A 6,128-nucleotide genomic window follows, 5' to 3' on the forward strand; every position below is an offset into this window, starting at 1 on the left:
AAGAAATTAAAATTATTAATTTATAATTACTAATTATTTGTTTTGTGTAAATGTTTTAATTAACCAATACGGAATAACAAGAGAAAACTACACGTGGGGAAGCATTTGTGTCGTTTACTAATAATGAGCATGTTTTATTAATAAATGTTGCTGAGTGCTGTTTATTTTAAAGCACGAAAACGCTTTTTAAATGTCGTGTGCTAATGCTTTTCTTGTGTTGCAAAGGCTAGATAATTACATACACATAAGGGTATTAGTGGGGTTAACACTGTTCAATCACTATGCTGTGGTAACGTTGTTTTTGTCTCTTTTAATTAAGATGATACGTTTTGGCCTAGTGAAAAATGGCTACCGTTTAAAGCCTGCATTTGGGTAGTCGAACTCTGATGAGAAGGCCTTGCTGAACATGGTCGAGAGTCATCTGACCACGGTCTTCGCCTGGTTAAAAGTTTTCCGTGAGGACAGCAGTTCTGGGCGGACATCCAAATGTCCTTGGAAGACAAAGGAGCCTCAATGAACATTATGATCATCATGCTGGTTCCAACGAAATATGAACATGAAAAAGAAACATTTCTAAGATTTAGTTCCGTCTTCCGTCTTTTTATTTTTGTGATTTTTCTGAGCGGAGATTTTCCAAATGTAGCGATGCTACATCCTTTCCTGCTCGCTTTGCTCAGCGGTTCAGCGGATATCGAAAACATTTTATGTTGCCTTCTATTGTTAAACTCATTATAAATATTGTTAGCTTAGAGAGGGTTCGTTCGTTGCATTTTGGATTCTGAGGCCACTTCTTTCCGAACTTGCGTTGGTGAGGATCGATGCTGTGAGGACGGTGACCTAAGAGACTTTTATCGAGAGACCTGTCCTGATGACCCATTTATGACATTTAGCTAGAATAGGTAACTATGAGAATAATGATTTATTTTGATTGCCTTTCCATTTGAACTAATTTTAGATAAAGAATCATAATTTTAAATACAGTGTTGGTTATTATTTCTTGTCAATTATTGAGTACTCTATTTTGATTATTATTGATTATTACTGGTTAAATCATGACTCAAGACAATGTCAATTAGGTCTTATCGACCATAAGTGTAGATGTAGGGTGTTTAGAAGGTTTTCTTCCCACAGGTTCAGTGTTAATGGAGTAATCTGAGTGTATGTTAGTGAAATGGGCCCAAGCGTATGATGAGTGTATGTGCGTGTATCTGTGAATTTACTCTATCCGTGGAAGTAGGGAGAATTTGTACACCCCAATCTGCACCAACCCCTCTTATTACAATCTCTCTCTCCCCTGGGGCATGTAGTAAGGAACATATAATCAACCCTGTCTGGAGTGTAATACACATTATATATTAATTTATAATAGGCCTCACAGAGCTAGAGCTCTCATATATATCTTTCCATAAGGTTTCCCACCTCTTGTAGGAGATCTCCCTATTTAGAATACATTGCCATTTGCCTCTACTTGCACCCTGGTGAGCAGGTTTCGATTCCTAGGGAATTTGAAACAGCTTTGAAATAATTCCTTTGGAGTTGAGTATTGTGAAGAGTGTGTCAAAGAGATTTTTGTCTCCTATGGCAACTTCTTTAATTGTGGCGTTCACTACCCAATTACATGTCTGGACATAATGCAAGCATTTCTATCCATCAAAATTAAAGTCAAGTTTTCAGTGTGTGAAGGATTTAGTAGAGCCATTTGTAAACATCTCTGCAATAAATCTATATCCACTCTCCCAAATGACCAATAATTAAGTGCTCCGTTGAACTGTGGATTGAGATGAATAAGGGTGTATGGCGGTTGGAAGGAGGTGAGTACCTGTCTTGTAGTTATGCTAACTCACATATTGAGAGTAGTCTGCACTGGTGTGCTAAAATAGGTATTGGTGGGCCTCGATTCTTTTCTTAAGCTAAAGACATTCCACATTGCAGCTTTTTCTACTTGGGGCCATCGCTTGTCTATTACTGTTTCGGACCATTGATCACTACCCTTGACTGCCCCAGATGGCAGCATGTACTGAGGTATGGTAGGGCCACTCCACCCCACATCGTTCTACATTGCAGAATTTCAACCCTAGAGCTAATGCTCCTCCATATAAACTGTAATATACATTGTTTGAGACTTTCCAAGAAGTGGGCTTCCACTTTCATCAGCCAAGTTTGAAAGAAATACATAATTCTCAGGACTGTATTCATTTTTATTACATCTAGCCTGACAAGCAAGGAAGAAATAGAGACTACCTTACCAGAGCTCTCCTGGTTTCTGCAAGAATGAGAGAATAATTATCTTTGACCAGGTTTGATACCTTTGGCATGATATTGCTGGCCTAATATTAAAGGTGAGAGGGGGCTCATTGAAACTGATAGTGTTGTCTTAGGTGGGTCTCACTATCACTGGATAATGTGAGATTCAAGATATGCGATTTTCCCACGTTAATTTATGCTACTAAAGTCTGGAAACATTTTGGATGATTAACAAGCACAGGAAAGGAATTCTCAGGGCTTCATAAAGATAGAAGGGCATCATCTGCAAACATGATTAGCATTGTACATCCAATCCAAAAGATAATCCTTGGAAAACTGGATATTGTCAGATATGGCAAGCTAACAATTCAACACTGAGAGCAAACGATATAGGTGACATGGGGCACCCCTATTTAATTCCCATTTGTAGTCTTATCTGGTCTCATAATAATTGGCCATTACAAATAATTCTAGGAGTGTTGTAAATGGCCATAGCCATTTTGGGAAACTTGGGTCTCACAGACATTGTTCCCAGTTTCCCAGTACCTAATTCAGGAACCCTCAGTCCACCCGAATGAAAATGTTCTCAGTGTCTAAAGACACCAGAATGCAGTATTTTTTTCTTTTGGACTTCCTTCACAAGGTAGTGCACCTGTCTAACATTGTAGTGCATCTGTACACAACAATTCCCAAATGATCTGGGTGAACCAAATCCGCTATTCGTTGTTCCAGCCAGAATGTTAGTATTTTGGATAAATCTAAGCATCAGCATTGAGAAGATTTATAGGAATGGACACGAAACAAAGATGTTGAGTCTTACCCAACACAGGGATGACACTAATGTCTGCCTCAAACATCAATGGCTAACTCTCTCATGATCATCTGTGCCATTATACAAGGTAATTAATTGAGGAATAACTGCAAGGCAAAGACATTATTAAAATTACAGGTCCAGACATTATTAAAATTACAGGTCTAGACATCTGAGCCTTTATTAGTATTAAGAGCATGAATAGCCTTTGATACCTCTGTGTTGGCTATGGTTCATCCAGTACTTCTGATTACACCTGGGAAATCCTTGGCAGATTAGCCCATCCTATATATCTTTTGGTTTTCCAAGGAGTAAGTTTTGGGTGAGTGCAAAGTTTAAACATTCTTCAATTGTTTAACCTTCCACTATTAACTTGGTCCCTCATTTGGAGAGTAATCCCATAACATAATATTTTTCCACTTTCTCTTTCAACTTTCAGAACAAGTGTATGCCTAACTTATTGGCTGCATCATATGATTGCTTTTTAAGTGGAGCAGAGCAAGTTTAGAATTATTATTGTACATTGGATTCAACTTGACCTTTACGAGTCATCATTTTCGTCAGAAACATAAGCAAAAGTGTTTGTCTGTATTTTACTTCTGTGTCTTTAACTTCTGGACTCCAGTCTCTACCTCTGTATCTCTAATGCTCTTAGCCTTCAGTGCCCAAGCTAATTTAGGACCACTATAAAAGCATCCCTTACCGACCCATGCCTCCTCATTAAGATCAAAATATTCTCAAATGTGAGTCTCTATTTCTTTTCTGAGTAATGGATCCCTTATCAACATGGGATGTAAGCTCAACCAACAATGTCTTGTTTGAGATTCAAGCTCATGTCTATTCCTACTAGTAATGTATTATGGTCTGATACAGACATTGGGCCTATATTAGTTGTATTCACTAAAGGAGTCAGCACATTGATCATGAAGAAATATTCAATCCAAGAAAAGGATCCGTTTCGATGGGAAAGACATGTGAAATCCCTCTCCTGCTCATCATGTTCCCTCCAGATTTCTTGTAAGCCTATTACAGACAATTATATATTTTGTTGTTTTAAGGGAATGTGTTGGCTTTCCCTTTCCCATTTCACACTCTGTCAAAGATCTGTCTCACACAAGGTTGAAATATCCTGTGAGAATAACATCCCTTTCTCCATAACTTGAAAGCAGCAGCACAAAATCTAGCAAAAGAAATCATGTTATTCTGCATTTTGGGCTTAGGTCATCGCCAGCATGACCAGGGAGCCCTCCAGATCACCCGTTATTCTTATGAATCTATGCTCTTTATCTTTTTCACTGCTTTAGCTGAAAAATGGAGATCCTTATTTTGTAGGATGTGCACTCCATACTTTTTGAATTTGTTGAAGAATTGGTATTGTTGTTTGTGTTTTAGTCCCAGGTGTTCTCTCCATGTGAGTTGCACTTGCTGAAGCCAAATAATTTCTGGATTATCTTCAATCAAAGATTTTCTCACACCCAGTCTATTGGTGGGTGAATGTTGGCCTGCCACTTTAAGAGATATAATTGAAATCAATATGTTTGGTCTGGAAAAGGTGCTATTCGTAAACTCCAAGGGTGGTAACAATGGCCTTCCTAATCTCCTTCAGCAAAATATATTGTCAAGAATTCATTAGTAAATTGGAGTCTCAGAAGCATTTAATCATTTAATCTCCCACCCATAGCTCCTCTCCCACTGAATTAAACTGAACACAAACTATATAAATCCAAAACGTAAAATATTCAAGGTTAGTAAGTAGAATTCCACTGAACTGGGAAAGAATCCTGCAATGTCAAACCACTGAGGACTTTAATTAGACTCAGTTTTTGTGGGCTGTTGCCCTCCCACCCCTTAAGAATCAATATGAAGGACATAACTAAGTGCCATCTAGATGATGGGCAGTATCAATGTAGGGCCCTTAAGTTTTTATGTAGTCACTATGTAGATATTAGCAAGAATAATTAAAGGGCCAAATTGTCCTCTCGCATAGGCAAAAATCAGACCATTCAGTTTGTATAATCCAGTTAGTTTTGAGTGGGAGCAGATAACACTCCAAGTTTCCACCACATGTCTCTTCTCCTCTGTGCCACTGTTTTAAGCTATGGTCCTATTTGCTGCACACTGTCATTGACTGCACACCCCTTGGAGATGTGCCTATCTTGCATTTCATTATTCAAACAGGTAGCTGCCTCTACCCGTTCAGTGAATTGTAAAGGTTGATTGTCTACTTCAAAAGTAATATTAAAGAGGAAAGCCCATTTTTATAAAAATTTCATCACTCCTTAGCTTGTCAGTGGTTGGCTTAAGCAAAACTGTCATCTTGGATTTGGCAGTCGAGATGTCCTGGTACAGCTGGCAGGAGTAGTCCTGAAAAGTGATGTCGCTCAAGCCTCCTTCTAGTCTGAGGATCTCTTCCTCTTTAGATTAGTAGTGAAATTTGCCTAGGAGATCTGTTTCCCTTTGATCATATACTGGTCTACTCAGACTACAGGGCTGAGTTAGAGTTTGGCAGATGGTTGCTCGGTCAGAGATCGTTACTAACACCATTCTCCATCATATAGGTCCGTTTGTCCGATTTAGAGTTTGGCGGTGTGATGAACCAAATTCCATCAAACCGTTGCCGATACCATCAGTTTTTGTTTTCTCATCAATAGAGAACAGCAAAAAATACAGCGGACGGTATAACATTAGCCAAAACTCCTCCAGCCATATTTAGACTTTCCTTTCAGTCATCGTAACTCTGGTGGTCCCATCTCATCACCTAAGATGGATGAAACGACCCTATAAAAAGAGCCAATCTCGACATAAAATCTTCTCAGGCAAATCCGGCAGCATGTTGCCGTTTTTGCTCAGTGTCGAAGTGTACCTTGCTATGGCTGAGGAGGAGAAGCAAGTCAATGGGAATAAAAACTGAAGGTATGTGGTTGTAGCCTTTAAACAACCAAATATGTGTAACATCTATGCCCACATAGACATTTTTATTATATGTATATAATTTCACAGAAATCTGCATAATTTAATAAAAGGACAATACTTAATTTTTTTTTGTAATTTGTTTTATTTACATAATTTAAAA

The sequence above is a fragment of the Triturus cristatus genome, chromosome 4_1 (assembly GCF_964204655.1).
Source record: "Triturus cristatus chromosome 4_1, aTriCri1.1, whole genome shotgun sequence".
Lineage (NCBI taxonomy): Eukaryota > Metazoa > Chordata > Amphibia > Caudata > Salamandridae > Triturus > Triturus cristatus.